At 38.5% G+C, this 18,110-nt stretch overlaps 1 protein-coding gene across 7 annotated transcripts in view; it reads right to left on the bottom strand.

The window, feature by feature from the left end:
• Window positions 1-18,110, bottom strand: part of LOC108388365 (mitochondrial adenyl nucleotide antiporter SLC25A24-like) — a 109,827-nt gene that overhangs the window by 40,776 nt on the left and 50,941 nt on the right. For all 7 annotated transcript variants that reach the window (XR_012130251.1, XR_012130252.1, XM_073234338.1 and 4 more), the window contains exons 4-5: window positions 17,747-17,881; window positions 6,836-6,983 (exon numbers count right to left, since the gene is read on the bottom strand). The gene's annotated coding sequence lies outside the window, so the exon portion shown is untranslated. The remainder of the gene's footprint in view (window positions 1-6,835; window positions 6,984-17,746; window positions 17,882-18,110) is intronic.

Below are 18,110 nucleotides of genomic sequence, written 5' to 3' on the forward strand. Positions count from 1 at the left end.
CCCTTACTGAGATAAATAGCCTCCCTGCCGCTCCCCATCCAACCAGGCTCCAACATTTTGCAGCAGCAGCCCGAGCCAGGTCATGCCCAGAGCAACAGCGGAGATAAACCCCAAAGCAACTGGGCAGGAAGCAGAAGCCCTGTCTGCGCACAGCTGCCCAGCACAAGCCACTAGAGGTCGCTATTCTCCCAGGAAAAGGCTACAAACCAACAAGAAGGGAAGCTCTTCCAGCAGTCACTTGTACCAGCTCTGCAAACTATCTCTATCACCATGAAAAGGCAAAACTACAGGCAGACAAAGATCACAGAGACAACACCTCAGAAGGAGACAGACCTAACTAGTCCTCCTGAAAAAGAATTCAAAATAAAAATCATGAACATGCTGACAGAGATGCAGAGAAAAATGCAAGAGCAATGGGATGAGATGCAGAGAAAAATGCAAGAGCAGTGGGATGAAGTCCGGAAGGAGATCACAGATGTCAGGAAAGAGATCACAGAAGTGAAACAATCCCTGGAAGGATTTATAAGCAGAATGGATAAGATGCAAGAGGCCATTGAAGGAATAGAAGCCAGAGAACAGGAACGTATAGAAGCTGACATAGAGAGAGATAAAAGGATCTCCAGGAATGAAACAACACTAAGAGAAATATGTGACCAATACAAAAGGAATAACATTCGTATTATAGGGATACCAGAAGAGGAAGAAAGAGGAAAAGGGATAGAAAGTGTCTTTGAAGAAATAATTGCTGAAAACTTCCCCAAACTGGGGGAGGAAATAATCGAACAGACCATGGAATTACACAGAACCCCCAACAGAAAGGATCCAAGGAGGACAACACCAAGACACATAGTAATTAAAACGGCAAGGATCAAGGACAAGGAAAGAGTTTTAAAGGCAGCTAGAGAGAAAAAGGTCACCTACAAAGGAAAACCAATCAGGCTAACATCAGACTTCTCAACAGAAACCCTACAGGCCAGAAGAGAATGGCATGATATACTTAATGCAGTGAAACAGAAGGGCCTTGAACCAAGGATACTGTATCCAGCACGACTATCATTTAAATATGATGGTGGGATCAAACAATTCCCAGACAAGCAAAAGCTGAGGGAATTTGCTTCCCACGAACCACCTCTACAGGGCATCTTACAGAGACTGCTCTAGATGAGAGCACTCCTAAAAAGAGCACAGAACAAAACACTCAACATATGAAGAATGGAGGAGGAGGAATAAGAAGGGAGAGAAGAAAAGAATCTCCAGACAGTGTATATAACAGCTCAATAAGCGAGCTAAGTTAGGCAGTAAGATACTAAAGAGGCTAACCTTGAACCTTTGGTAACCACGAATTTAAAGCCTGCAATGGCAATAAGTACATATCTCTCAATAGTCACCCTAAATGTAAATGGACTTAACGTACCAATCAAAAGACACAGAGTAATAGAATGGATAAAAAAGCAAGACCCATCTATATGCTGCTTAGAAGTAACTCACCTCAAACCCAAAGACATGCACAGACTAAAAGTCAAGGGATGGAAAAACATATTTCAGGCAAACAACAGCGAGAAGAAAGCAGGAGTTGCAGTCCTAATATCAGGCAAAATAGACTTCAAAACAAAGAAAGTAATAAAAGATAAAGAAGGACACTACATAATGATAAAGGGCTCAGTCCAACAAGAGGATATAACCATTCTAAATATATATGCAACCAACACAAGAGCACCAGCATATGTGAAACAAATACTAACAGAACTAAAGGGGGAAATAGACTGCAATGCATTCATTTTAGGAGACTTCAACACACCACTCACCCCAAAGGATAGATCCACTGGGCAGAAAATAAGTAAGGACACAGAGGCACTGAACAACACAGTAGAACAGATGGACCTAATAGACATCTATAGAAATCTACACCCAAAAGCAACAGGATATATACTCTTCTCAAGTGCACATGGAACATTCTCCAGAATAGACCACATACTAGCCCACAAAAAGAACCTCAGTAAACTTCAAAATATTGAAATTCTACCAACCAATTTTTCAGACCACAAAGGTATAAAACTAGAAATAAATTCTACAAAGAAAACAGAAAGCTCACAAACACATGGAGGCTTAACAACATGCTCCTAAATAATCAATGGATCAATGATCAAAGTAGAGATCAAGGAATATATGGAAACAAATGACAACAACAACACAAAGCCCCAACTTCTGTGAGATGCAGTGAAAGCAGTCTTAAGAGGAAAGTATATAGTGATTCAGGCACACTTGAAGAAGGAAGAGCAATCCCAAATGAATAGTCTGACATCACAATTATCGAAACTGGAAAAAGAAGAACAAATGAGGCCTAAAGTCAGCAGGAGGGACATAATAAAGATCAGAGAAGAAATAAACAAAATTGAGAAGAATAAAACAATAGCAAAAATCAACGAAACCAAGAGATGGTTCTTTGAGAAAATAAACAAAATAGATAAGCCTCAAGCCAAACTTATTAAGAGAAAAGGAGAATCAACACAAATCAACAGAATCAGAAATGAGAATGGTAAAATCATGACAGACTCCACAGAAATACAAAGAATTATTAAAGACTACTATGAAAACATATACGACAAGCTGGAAAACCTAGAAGAAATAGACAACTTCCTGTAAAAATACAACCTTCCAAGAGTGACCAAGGCAGAAACACAAAAGTTAAACAAACCAATTACGAGCAAAGAAATTGAAACGGTAATCAAAAAACTACCCAAAAACAAAACCCCCGGGCCGCACGGATTTACCTCGGAATTTTATCAGACACACAGAGAAGACATAATACCCACTCTCCTTAAAGTTTTCCAAAAAATAGAAGAGGAGGGAATACTCCCAAACTCATTCTATGAAGCCAACATCACCCTAATACCAAAACCAGGCAAAGACCCCACCAAAAAAGAAAATTACAGACCAATATCCCTGATGAATGTAGATGCAAAAATACTTAATAAAATATTAGCAAACCGAATTCAAAAGTATATCAAAAGGATCATTCACCATGACCAAGTGGGATTCATCCCAGGGATGCAAGGATGGTACAACATTCGAAAATCCATCAACATCATCCACCACATCAACAAAAAGAAGGACAAAAACCACAAGATCATCTCCACAGATGCTGAAAAAGCATTTGATAAAATTCAACATCATTCATGATAAAAACTCTCAGCAAAATGGGAATAGAGGGCAAGTACCTCAACATAATAAAGGCCATATATGATAAACCCACAGCCAACATAATACTGAACAGCGAGAAGCTGAAAGCTTTTCCTCTGAGATCGGGAACTAGACAGGGATGCCCACTCTCCCCACTGTTATTTAACATAGTACTGGAGGTCCTAGCCATGGCAATCAGACAAAACAAAGAAATACAAAGAATCCAGATTGGTAAAGCAGAAGTTAACTGTCACTATTTGCAGATGACATGATATTGTACATGAAAAGCCCTAAAGACTCCACTCCAAAACTACTAGAACTGAAATCAGAATACAGCAAAGTTGCAGGATACAAAATTAACACACAGAAATCTGTAGCTTTCCTATACACTAACAATGAACCAATAGAAAGAGAAATCAGGAAAACAATTCCATTCACAATAGCATCAAAAAGAATAAAATACCTAGGAATAAACCTAACTAAAGAAGTGAAAGACTTATACCCTGAAAACTACAAGTCACTCTTAAGAGAAATTAAAGGGGACACTAATGGAAACTCATCCCATGCTCATGGCTAGGAAGAATTAATATCGTCAAAATGGCCATCCTGCCCAAAGCAATATACAGATTTGATGCAATCCCTATCAAATTACCAACAGCTTTCTTCAATGAACTGGAACAAATAGTTCAAAAATTCATATGGAAACACCAAAGACCCCGAATAGCTAAAGCAATCCTGAGAAGGAAGAATAAAGTGGGGGAGAGGGGGTCTCACTCCCCAACTTCAAGCTCTACTACAAAGCCACACTAATCAAGACAATTTGGTACTGGTACAAGAACAGAGCCACAGACCAGTGGAACAGATTAGAGACTCCAAACATTAACCCAAACATATATGGTCAACTAATATTCGATAAAGGGGCCATGGACATACAATGGCGAAATGACAGTCTCTTCAACAGATGGTGCTGGCAAAACAGGACACCTACATGTAGGAGAATAAAACTGGACCATTGTCTAATCCCATACACAAAAGTAAATTCAAAATGGATCAAAGACCTGAATGTAAGTCATGAAACTATAAAACTCTAAGAAAAAAACATAGGCAAAAACCTTTTAGACATAAACATGAGTGACCTCTTCTTGAACATATCTCCCCGGGCAAGGAAAACAGCAGCAAAAATGAACAAGTGGGACTATATTAAGATGAAAAGCTTCTGTACAGCAAAAGACACCATCAATAGAACAAAAAGGAACCCTACAGTATGGGAGAATATATTTGGAAATGACAGATCCGATAAAGGCTTGATGTCCAAAATATATAAAGAGCTCACCCACCTCAACAAACAAAAAGCAAATAATTCAATTAAAAAATGGGCAGAGGAGCTGAATAGACAGTTCTCTAAAGAAGAAATTCAGATGGCCAATAGACACATGAAAAGATGCTCCACATCGCTTGTCATCAGAGAAATGCAAATTAAAACCACAATGAGATATCATCTCACACCAGTAAGGATGGCTAACATCCAAAAGACAAACAACAACAAATGTTGGCGAGGTTGTGGAGAAAGGGGAACCCTCCTACACTGCTGGTGGGAATGTAAATTAGTTCAACCATTATGGAAAGCTGTTCAAATGCTCAAAATAGAAATACAATTTGACCCAGGCATTCCACTTCTAGGAATTTACCCTAAGAATGCAGCACTCCAGTTTGAAAAAGACAGATGCACCCCTATGTTTATCGCTGCACTATTTATAATAGCCAAGATATGGAAGCAACCTAAATGTCCATCAGTAGATGATTGGATAAAGATGTGGTACCTATACACAATGGAATATTACGCAGCCCTAAGAAAAAAAGAAATCCTACCATTTGCAACAACATGGATGGAGCTAGAGGGTATTATGCTCAGTGAAATAAGCCAGGCAGAGAAAGACAAGTACCAAATGATCTCACACATATGTGGAGTATAAGAACAAAAGAAAACTGAAGGAACAAAACAGCAGCAGAAGCACAGAACCCAAGAATGGACTTATAGTTACCAAAGGGAAAGAGACTGGGGAGGATGGGTGGGAAGGGAGGGATAAGGGTGGGAAGAAAAGAAAGGGGGCATTACAATTAGCATGTGTAGTGTTGGGGGGGCACGGGGAGGGCTGTGCAACACAGAGAAGACAAGTAGTGATTCTACAGCATCTTACTATGTTGATGGACAGTGACTGTGAACGGGGATGTGGGGGGGACTTGGTGTAGGGGGGAGCCTAGTAAACATAATGTCCTTCATGTAATTGTAGATTAATGATACCAAAATAAAAAAAATAATAAAATAAAATAAATAAAATAATAAAATAAAATAAAATAAAATAATAAAATAAATAAAATAAAATAAAATAAAAAAATAAAATAAAATAAAATAAAATGAAAAAATAAATTCTGCACATATTTCAGATAATCATGGAAATTGAATCAATACTCTATACTTACAGTTTTGAATGTAAAACCTATTTTCCTCCATCCCTCCCTTCTACCTTCCTTGCCTCTTTCCTTTCTGAATCAACAATTAAAACCCTTCAGCAGGCCTGAGGAAAGCTGCCCAGTACAGGTCAAAGCTCAAAGCAGCAGCCTAATGGGTTGGGAGATGGGTAGCATATAAGAGGATTGAGCAAATAAATAAATATATTGAAGATAATGAGATCAAGTCTTCTTCATGTCAGAGAAATGAGTTACAAATATGCAAAGGAGAAAGCTAGAATGAACTACTATACTGTTGGATTTGAATTGCTTGTTTTAAATATTTGTAGATATAGAAATATAAGTGGGTCTCTGTCCTCATGGAACATACACTTTAGTCAGAGGAGACAAAAAAATAACATAATCAAATCTCCAGGATGCTGTAGCTAGAAGAAATTTTAGTATAAATAAAACAAAGAATCTAAAAAGCAATAAATATTGTTCCTCTAACATGCATTTCACAAGTTACACTGTGCAGTGAGAAATTTCTAGTGCACATCTCATGTTAAAGTGCTTAAAAGTTTTACACATTCAAAAAAATTTTTTGCTGTCTTTTCTTAAATGTTTTGCTTCATATACTCAAAACCTGAATATCTTTTACATTAATGTTTATATCTTGATAACATCTTCAAACTCATGATCACCTGTTCCTTTGAAGTAATGTGACTGTACTTGTATCTTTGTAGTAAGTTTCAAATAGTTTGAGAGCAATTCAATTTTCAAGAAATTCATCTGTTTACTACACTTTCAAAGTATTATTTTCCTTCTGAAGAAAAAGCAGCCCCTATTGGAAAAATGGCCACCATGTAATGTCACTGACAACTCAGTAAAAGGGGTGCTGTAACTTAAAGATGAAGAATGGCTTGGGAATAAATTTAAAAAGCTAAGTCAGATACAGGCAGGAGAGTATCAAAGGAAAGAAGGAAAATAAGTGGAACTTTATTTTGTTAGTCACCAATATAGTTATGGATTCCTAAAATACACTAACAAGTGATAAAGAACTAAAATAGCATTTAGAGCCTAGGTGTAACTAGACATTTTTTTGTTTTAAAAAATTTTCTGCCATATTCATTTACTGTGCATTCCAATAAAACTAAAGTAAATCAACAGAAGAGATACATTTATCTTTAAAAATTATTTTACATACTGCAAAAACAATTCTTCACATCAGCATCCTTTCATCAATAATAAAATCAAACGTTCATGTGGAGTCAGGAACTTTGTGATCCCTGTGAATGATTTCTTGGTGACTCAGTCATCTATTTAAGCCCGTAAGTATATAATGTAACTTTGAGCTGCAAAAAAAAGGACAAGAGATGGTTAAAAGTTTCTTTCATAACCCTTGCAACTTCCTGTTGTCAAAATGTACCACTCTGTTACTGTTGTTGATTTTAATTAATCCTCTCTTGATGTTTATACAGCTTCAAATGTCTTCTAGATGTTGACTCTGTATAAGGCAAAATATTACGTTTGTATACAGTGTATTACCATATTAAATCCTAAATTTGTTTTCTCTTTGCAAAAAAAAATTTTTCTAAGAAACCTTAGCAGGCTTTTATAAATAGACAGTGTTTGGAAAATCCAACTGCTAGAAATCCAGTTTGAGTTAATTTATGTAAAGAGGACTACAGCAGGAACTCAGGTAAGAGAAGAGCCATGAACTGGAACAGCCTCAAGATTCTCTATCTTGTGTCTCTGCTCCTATCTGTGCTCCTGCTTCCAACTTCTCCCACAATGCAGATCAGTTTTCTTCACATGGTAGAAAATATGGTTGTCACAGCTCTGTTCTTTCTCTTACTGTCTCAAGCACCAGAGAGAGCCTCTCTTCATGTCTTTCTGGTACTACATTCTCCTAATCTTCATAAGGCACTCCTCAACTTAGGTTTGGCACTCACCACTGGAACAATTAGCAATGTCCATAGGCCCAAGATTATTATGTCAATGCATTGGGGTTCCCAATGAATCCAAATAAAAGGAAAGGGGAGAAGAGCATTTTCTGGAAGAGGGTACAGATGTACAGATAGATTTTCCTTATTGAGTTGAATTGGCTTATGGTTTTCAGTATGTCAGATTATTCCTAATTTGCCCAATGTTCCAAAGTCAGTTCCACTTAAAAACAAATCAGAAAGAAACAATAAAGCATCTCTGGAATTATTATTAAAGTCAATGGCAAAATGAGATTCAATTAATAAAAACTAAATTTATAATCAACTTCATAGGAACACAGGATTTATATAAAGTAATGCAGAATTAACAGGCTGTAAATAGATATGAGACCAAGATACCAAGACAACAGATATCCTATTCCAAAATGATATGCAAGTCCATGATGCAGAGTCTTCAAAGGAAGTAAGTAGTGGTTGGAAGTCAGTTTTGTGACCCTTGACACCTTCACCTACATTGAAAGTAAAAAGGAGTTGGATTTGATCTGAGTCTCACGGGTTTTGAGGACACCGTGGTGTCTGATTCATGCTTAAGAAATGTCTGCCAACCAGTCTCACAATACAGTGAAAGAGAAGCTGCTGCTTTAGGCAAGTTACACTCCCAGTTTGTTGAAACAAAGAACATGTGAATGTTTCTCCTGCACCAGATGTGGGCTATGCAAGAGAAAGAGTGGAGCTGTCTTAGATCCTGTCTAAAGCGTTGAAGGGCTGTCTGAAGAGATAAATTGTAACATAAAAAAAATGTGGGAGTACCATCAGATGTCTGGAGACTGAAAAAGGAGACAAAAGTGGGCAGGCAGGGAGAGTGCATGATACCCAACAGGAAACTGCACAAGAGTTTCCTAGTAACTGGATGGGCAAGGAGTCTGCAAAGGCCCCATGAAAGAGCCCCATGAGAGAACAAGAGAGCTTCCAGAGGTGTCAGGGCAGAGCACTCAGCACTGCTCACAGCCCTTTTAGTCAAATAAGCAGCAGCCTACCAGCCCTTTCCTGTCCTTTCTATTCTGTCGTGGCTCTGATGGAGTTAGCAAGCTGGAGAAAGACAACTTTTAGAAGGGGAAGAAAGAAACCAAACATGCCCATCTTGCGGATCTTTACCTAAGCAAGGTAGAGGAATAAGTTTAAGCTTTAAATGGAGACTAAAGTTTTAACGATTACATGCCACCAAACATATTAATTACTTTTTTGAAGAGCATTTTATTGACTAAAAGTGATAAGTCATAGGACTTGACCTAAATTTCATCTGGAGCGAGGGAAGAACCAGCCCCACAAAATAAATTCAAAGTGACTCTAGGAAACAGCTAAAATAGCATAGCACTTACATCCCATAATTAATGCTGGTACCACACTTAAAATGTTCAGCTACAAGTGTCCCCATAAATATAGAGATATTTAAGAGAAAGGAAAGGAGACAGCTGTTAAAGATAGATTCTAGATACTTTATATATCTAATATACATGTATTACAGACATAATTCTAATCTAAGTCTCATAACAATCTTCCAAGTGGGAATTAATCCCTTTTTTACATATATGAAAACTATGAACAAGATTGACCTTCCCAAATGACTGTCATGAGTCACAGGCATTTTATCTGCTTCCAACAGCCAATATCCTTTCTAAACATCACCTTAGTTCCCATTTCCTTCTCTCAGACATCTCTAACTCAGCAAATTTACCTAAACTCTGGGATTCATTTTCTTTGCAGATAGGATTGAATTACGTTGCCTGCTCGGCCTCCCTCCAAAGGACATTGGAAGAATCATGAGCTAATATATTATAAAGCAATATATTAATTCCAAATTACTATTACCAGAGGAGGGGAGCAATACTTTACTGTCCCTTCTCTGCAGACAGAATTATATTGGAGGTAATTGTATTTTCTTTGGGATCATAAATGATAATAAATTATTCGGATTTACTACAGCACTAAAGCCATTGTATCTTCTTCTCTTAAAAAAAATTCAAACTGGAAATGCTTTCTCAAAAAATAAGTTTATTGGTCAAACAACATAATTTGCTGCCAATAAAAAACAAAGGCGTTTGATTCTTTAAAACTTTGGGAGACCATTCTTTTCCCATTTTGTGTCACTAAACAAAAAAATGTGTTTGGATTATACAAATCATACCAATCTAATTATGACTTGGCTTGCAGTAATCCAGAGTGCACCTGAAGGAACTGGAGTAAGGATGGTCACTAGGTGCACCTGTTTGAATATTAGCCAAACTTATTTGTTAAAGCTCAGAATTTCCCACTGCCCACACAGTACCTTGCACAGACTTCCTGTGAGTCTTTCATGACTCACATGGGATGTAAGTCATTGTATGAGAGTGCTTTATGTAATTAGAAAATGCAAGTACTGGGTATTAGAATATTATAAACTCTCTCAATTGAAGAGGTGAAATGGTATCTTAATTGAATACTGTAAATAGCATTACTTTAGCATTTACATTAAAGTATGACCTAGTTCCACCAACACTGTGTAAGGCAGGGAGACTGAGATTCATATTACCCCATATAAATATCCAACTGCTTCAGAGCCATTTGTTGAGATGATTATCCTTTCTCCCACTTACTTTGGCACTTTCATCAAAATTCAATTGACCATATATGTGAGGTCTATTCCCAGACTCTCTTAATTTATTTCACTAATCTGAATGGCTAACTGTATGCCAATACCACCCTGTCTTGTTACTGTACCTTTAGAGCAGTCTTAAAATCAGATAGTATGAATCCTCAAACTTCATTTCTAGAAATTCATCTTAAGGAAATCATCATGGACATTAAAAAAAATTTATCTATTGGAGTATTTATATTTTATAAAATTATTTAGAATAGTCTAGGATATTCACAATAAAATCAGAGAACATACTTTGTATGATTTTAATCCTTTTAAATTTATCGATACTATTTTATGGGCTAGCATATGGTCTGTCCTGGAGAATGTCCCATGTGTACTAATAAGAATGTGTATTCTGCTGTCTTGGGTAGAGTATTCTATATACGTTAGGTCTAATTTGCATATGGTGTTGTTTACATCTTGTATTTCTTTGTTGATCTTCTGCCTAGCTGGTATATCCTTTATTGAAAACAGGGTATTAAAGTGTTCAGAAATTGTTGTTTCCCTTCAATTCTGTCATTTTTTGCTTCATATCATTTGGGGCTCTGCTGGTAAGTGCATGTTTTATTTTGGTGGACAGAACTATTATTATAAATATCCCTCTTTATATCTAGTAACACTTTTGTTTTAAAATCTATTTTGTCTGATATTAGTATAGCCACTCCAGCTTTCTTATAATTGCTATTTTTATGACACATCTTTCCATCCTTTTACTTTAAATCTGTTATCTTTTGATCTAAAGCATATCTCCTTGTAGATAATATAGTGGGTCCTTATTTTTTTTATTCAGCCTGATAATCTCTGCCTTTGATTGGATTATTTAATGAATTCGCATTTAATGTTATTATTGAAATCATTGGATTTACCTGCCATTTCACTTTTATTTCTAGATGTCTCATGTTGTTTTTGCTCCTCTATTCCTTTTTACTGCTTTACTTTGCATTGAATCAATATTTCCCACATAAGATACCCACACCTTAAGAGTATATTAGTTCCATAAAGGATTTTCTTTCATTTATTCACTAAATATTCAAAAGAGACTTGTATTAGGAGAGGTTGTATTGCTCTACCAAATACACCCCAAATTGTAAATGCCCAAACTCAAAAGCAGTTATTTCTCATTTACATGATAGTGCTACACATGTCCTCCAGAGCACAGGTAGCTCTCCTCCATGCAGTTTCAGAAAATCTAATTTCAGGCCCAGACATTGGGCACATCATTTCTGCTCACATTCCATTGCAAAGAACTTGGTCACATGTCTACCCTAACTTTGTTTAGCTGCATTCCCAGGGAAAAGGAGAGACTGAGCATTTGTGAAAGCTGTATGTACATTTCTAACTCAGTACTATGCAGAAAACTGACAAATGTTTTTCCTCTGGAAGATCAATATTCTGGCATTCAGTCTCCAATCTACAAGCAAAAATCCATAGGAAATTTTATTAAAAGATAAAGTATTGAGCAACATATATATTTGCAAAAGCAAAAGTATAGTAGTAAAGAGACACAGTGGCCTAAAATTTTTTGAGAAACCCACAAAGATTAGGGTAAAATTTCTCTCTAGTATCACCTGTATGAGCTATTCCCATAAAGTCTTCTATATTACTCTCTGCTTCATAGTAGGCTGCACCACTACCCCACGGTCTGCTTACAGTTCCCTGAAGTGTGTACTGCACTATGAGGTTGTTACATTAATCTGGTCTTTCCCCTGACATAATCTACTTTCGCATGGCATAGTGTTCTCTTGGTCTGGCTTTTCCAATAATAAGGTGAAATTTGATGTCTTCAGACAGTCTTATATTTTCCTTTGTTCCAACCTGCAGGACTATCAATGGGGGTCGACAACCTGGAGGAGAGAATTGAAAAAAAAAAAAAAAAGAATGGGGCAAGGGACACAAAGAACGACCAGCAAGACAGGATACAGGATGTCTGATCAAGCTGGCACAGTTTATTGTTTGCAGGCTCAATTTATACAGGTTAGCAAGTAAGGGGTGGGTCAGGAGATAATTGGACCTTAGGTGGCGCCGGTGGGGAGGTGTAGAGGGGTGATTGGGTCTTGGTTGGTGCCGGCGGGAATGGAGGACCCGGAAGAGAAGCGGGGAGTTTGCCATTTTGGGGGTGGGGGCCCTTGGGAGGGAGGTTTTAAGGGAGGGGCTTTCCTCTGGGGCAGAGGGTGTTTCTTGATTAACAAAGGACAAAAAAAGCACATGTTGCGAGGTAACCTAGCCACTAGCTCTAACCTAGGAGTTCACTAAATGCGTTTCTTAGTAATAGGGGAAAACTTGTTTCTAACGCGTGGATGGATTCATTGTTGCTGACTTTACAGTAAAGACTTTACTCAAATATTGCTGTTGTCTTAAGGCTTTTGTGACCGAGTCTGCCTAAAGGCCCACAGGTTTGCTCCCAACATTCCTTAATCAGAATTTTCTTTTCAGAACTTCCTTAATCTGACATTCACAAAACCCATAGCTCTTATAAAAGCAAGAGACTTTTTGATATCCCTCCCTTTCTGATATGTTCAGTAATTACAGCTCTTTTAAAGGAGTTATAGCAAGATGTCAGGTCAGATATTCATTCCCTCCTCTTGAGGCTACTATCTTTACAAAGAAAAAGACTTTAATGGGGCTGGCACATTTTAACAGAATAATACCCCTTTTCTTAAAGGTCATTTTCTATTCTAGACAGCAAAGAATGTCAGCTACACTAATTGCCTACAGGAAAATCACACCAATGACAGTTTTCTCTTGTCTTTCCAGTAATAGGTCTGAGAATTCCATCCCAAGTATATTATTCTCAACTATTCAGAAGTTAACAAGAAACCCAACTTGCTCCCCACCTTCCTCTGGAGTTTATTATTAATATTGCCATCATCATCATTATTATTAATATCATTATCACTATTACAATTATGAATTGGGCAGAAAATCACATTACCTAGTGAAAATATTTCACAAAAACCCCATGGCAAGTGAAACAATATCATAAGCTCCTCCTAAAAAAAGGAAAAAAGAAGTGTGTATTCCACTTTACGTTTAATTTTTTCAAGTGAACAAAGAAAAGAAAAACATCAGAGGTTAAAGTATGGGACTAGCTCAGTAAATTCTCAGAATAATACCATCTCCTAGGGAGCAACTTGGAAATCGGTGAGGGCATTAAACACTTTTTTAATAAAAATTTAACTTTAGAATAGTTTTTGATTTACAGGAAAGTTGAGAAGATAATACACAGATTCCCCAGGATACATATCTATGAAGATAATACATAGAATCCCCAATTTCCCCCTATTATTGACATCTTAAATTGGTATGGTATATTTGTCACAATTAAAGAACCAATACTGACACATTATTATTGATTAAAATCCAGATTTTCTTCAGATTTCCTTAGTTTTTAACCTAGTAGAGTACAGTGTTCATGTGCAGCTTCTCTTGCCTATAGTCTTGCAGGCTTTCAGGGCACTTTTGATTGCCATAAAGTTTGGAGGTGTGGCTTAACATTTAGAAGAAAGGGCTCAAGAATGCTCAACTTACTGAAATGTGATGCACAATTCTGTACAAAATATTGAATACATGGTTTTTAAATGTCCCACTTAACATTTATGCAAGTAAAACCTATTTATTATCTATTCTTGCACTGCTTAGATTTTCACTAAACATTTCAATAATGTAACTATGATGTACATCAAGGGGAAATCCCATGTCCTTTTTCAGAATGTTACCAATGTTTACCATTTTGGAAAATAACTTACTAATGGCAACACTGCTTACGGTATTTGAGCTGCCAAAGCAGTACCTCTATTGCTCTACATCTGTTGTCACTTTGTAGCAATTCTACCATATATACAATATGCTTGCTTAGTTAGCCCTTATTTCAAAATGTGAAATACAAAAAAAAAAGTGTCTAAATATTCAAGCAAATACATTTTGTCTTACTTGGAGTTTTGGGTTCCTGAAATGAGACAGAAGCTAAATTTTAAATTGTCCTACTTTTCCTAGAAACCAGAGGAAAAGGAGAATGAAAGGACATCCCTCAAACTGAATTTTAGTGAAAATAGGGAAAATCTGAAAACTCAAAATTGGGCATGAGTGCTGCCAAAGGTAGGATCCTTAAGAAGCCTGCATAGGAGTTTGTGACATGTGTCTTAGGGAAGAACAGAGGACCCAAAAATGGAAGATCTCAGAAATATCCACAAAATGTGGTACTGTATAAGGAAAGGGTCCAATGTAGTGAAGAAGCCATTGTGAATGGGACTGAAATTGGATAGGACACCAGTGGGGAAAGGCAAATGCTGGAGGTGCAAATTTCACAAAGTTCCCACAAAATAAAATTCTAAAAGCTAATGCATCATCTAGGAAGGTGATTCTCCCTAAACCAGAGCCCCATCTCACCCTTTCAGTAGCACCCCCGTCATCTGAAATTGCTGTTTAGGTATCACTTGTTTCTCACCCCCACACCAGTAAACGTAATCTCCTAATGTGATTATCTTGCCTGTTTTGTGTACTGCTACACATACCCCAGCGTCTACAATAGTGCCTGGCACATGCTAGGCCTGAAAACTGCTTGCTGAATGAACGACTAGATGTATCTGTTTATTCGAAGAATTAGGCCTGAGAGGAGCACCTGTGGACTACGAGTGGGTGACAACAGAGGAAAGAACATCTGGTGGCCCTTTGCTAGTTGCCCCTAGCAGGACTCCATGCCCATCCTGCACTAGACACAGTGCAGGGCGACCACAGTGACTCCATTCCTGGAGTGGGAGCACATATGTGCCTGTGCAGTGAAGCATGGGGAGAGCAGACATTGAAGATGGGCAGGTCTGGGTCCAACTCCGTCTTGCAGCTCTTACCAGCTGTTTAATTTTGAGTAAGTTGTTTTAAAGCCATCACCCTGGCCTCATGACTTTCTCATGAATGTTTTCTGAGGCACTTAGCCTGTTCTGTGCTTAGGAAGCAAGTGAATCAGAAGCTCACTCAGACCTTTGTTGCTTCCCCTCCCACGGTGAGAAGAGCAGGGCTTGCTATGTGGAGGAGGTGATAAGCAGCTTCAGGTAAGGGGGCAACTGTGTCAACACCCCCAAGCATCCCAGACAGGGTAGCTCAGAGCCACTGAACCAGGACCATTATGCTAACACTCACCGAGGGTTGGCTGCATGTCAGGCTCTGCTCCAAGCATCACTGCTCCCAGTTACCCCTCCATGAGTCCTACCTTACTGTACAGGTGAGGAAACTGGGTCACATACCTGTAGCACATGCAGCTGGACTGTGAACCCACACGGCTGGCCCAGAGCCAGCCTCTCAATCACTGTGCTCTCTTCCCTCCCATGGGGTAACAGGTGGTCTGGGAGGCTGGGAAGATGACAAGTCTGTAGCCCATGCCTGTGGCCTGAGATGGTGGGGAAGTCCCCTTGGGCCCCCAAGGACCTACCGCTGGGACAGTCTTCTAGGCAAGCACACCAGAGGCTCATTTCTAGAATATTCCCAGTGGCTGCAGAATGGCTCCAATCCAACACACTGCTTTCCATTCCTCTTCCAGGTGAGGGGAAAGCATGTTTCTGTGGTTGATGCCTGTATGGCTTCCTGTCTCCTACACAGCCATGCCTCCACCAAGACCCAGCCACAGCCACCAAGGCCTCCCGCTCTTGGGGACTAGCACTCACAGAGCACACAGCAGGTGCACAGGGACAGGAGAAGAGGGAACATTTCCAGGGCAGGAAGAACCATTAGGCACCCGAGTGCCTACCTCCTGTAAGCCCAGGGCAGACCAGGTGGCAGGGGTGCCACCAGCCCCGGCGCAGACAGAGGAGGCCCCAGAGCAGAACGGTGGACAAACGCCAAGGCCTGAGCATTGGTTCTATTACCACACCTCTTGCCAGGTGGAACTGAGGCAGATTCTGATATAAAAACTGACAGGAAGCAAAAGCGAAATGAACAAAAATAGAAGAAATTGTCAAGCCTTGAAGGGAAGTACACAAGATGAAAATGGAATGAAACCGACCATGACTGGAGATTCTATAAAAGGGGGTGAATGACAGTAAGTTAACATGTAGCCCATGTACAGTCTGTCTGTAGGGATAACAAAGGATAGTTTTATGATCATGCAGATTTTTGTTGATTTTTTCCCCCCACTGGCTCCTACAGTGAAAGGTTTAATTTTTCACAGAGCTCAGTGTTGTGGATTGCCCAACTGCTTGGAACACACAGGCGTCTGAGCTGTGTTTTTCTCTAAATCTCCTTGGATGCAACTCTTTTATGGATGGAATTTTCTGTGAAGTTGAGGGTGATTACTTAGGAGTCATGTGTTATGTGTACTTTTTTAAAAACAAAAATTGAAACAAAATACTTTTTTCACTTAGTAACACATTATGAGCATTTTCTCATGTCAAATGTTCTACATGATTTTAGTAGCTGCATCATAGAGTATACCAGAGTTTACTTAATTACTTTTAATTTTGAGGAAACTGAGAATGTTGGGGAACATTTTAAATTTATTCTCACTTTAAATTCACTGTGTACTATGCCCCTGCACAAGGCGATTTTCCTATTCATAATCACATCCAACCCTCACATGGTCCCAGTGATGACCTATGAGGTATTAGGATGCCATTTTGAAGAAGAGTAAATTGAAGGGCTGAGAAGTTAAGTAGCTTGCCCAAAATCACACAGACTATAAGAGAGAACTGCAGAAAGAAAACTTTGGTCTCTGAATCTACAGTTCTTCAGCCATTTCCAGAGGTCTTAATAGACACTGAGAATGAACATAGGCTTTCTGAGCATTCTTGCTTTGGCTTCACAACATGAACAGAGAAAAACCCCCCAAAGGAGGTTAGTGTCAAAAGGCTTTAGAGCCAAGGTGGGGAATGTAAGATAGGAAAAGAGAAAGTGGGTGGAGAACCACCTATGGAGAGACTCCTGGGTTTTCAGTCCCAGGAATGATCACTGCTAAGTGCTCTTTATACATTATCCAATTTTATTCTCACAGCCAGCCTGTAAAGTCTATACCAGCATAATCTTATTTTAAGGTCACAGAGTAGTTGGTCCAAGGTCACCCTGCTGGTAGGTGGCAGAGGCCTTTCTCAAGTATGAGAACATTGTTTTTATTAGTTCTACCAATAATCTATAGTAATATGGTCACAGGTCTCATCCCTGGCTTAGGGGGTATTGTTTGAAGGGAGGTTATGGGACAGATGAATGAAAGGGGAAAGAGTGAGACACATACAAGATGAAAATGAAATCAAGCCCAGAAAAAAATGTATAAAATGCCTGAAAGAATGCTAACTGCAATCAAAGTAATACATTGACTGCAGGGAAGATGGACGGGAATCTTTGACTCACCAAGTTTGGAAAGCAACATTAAGCTGATGAAAATATTGTATTTTCTGCTGTTTCTTGTTTTGTAGGCAAAGGAGAAATGAATGAATAGTTTAGTAATGGTTTCTCTTCTGTACAAACCTAGTACATTTCCCAAAACTGATTAGCTCAAAATACTCATCTTACTTACCATGAAACCACTGAGACAGTCTTTCATATCCATTATTTCACCAGTTTATACAGTTGGATAAAAGATGCACAGCAATATTACTTCCAGGCATTGAGTGTGTTCATTTAGACTGCTCCTGTTTCAGTTCCTTAATTTCTGAAATAAAATGGATAATACAGGTGTTGTAAAAATTAAAAAGTGAATACTAAGATCTTGGGGAGGGGTTTAAAAGGGATATGTTAACATATGGCCATGATTATATCTTCATTCCTATTCTGAAGTCATAATGTTCTGATGATACCATTAGTCTACCCCATGGAAAGCAGTGGTTTCTGCCATCTCTCTTTCTGGGGCCTCAACCATTTTCTAGGAAGTTACAGAGGCT

The sequence above is a fragment of the Manis javanica genome, chromosome 4 (genome assembly GCF_040802235.1).
Source record: "Manis javanica isolate MJ-LG chromosome 4, MJ_LKY, whole genome shotgun sequence".
Lineage (NCBI taxonomy): Eukaryota > Metazoa > Chordata > Mammalia > Pholidota > Manidae > Manis > Manis javanica.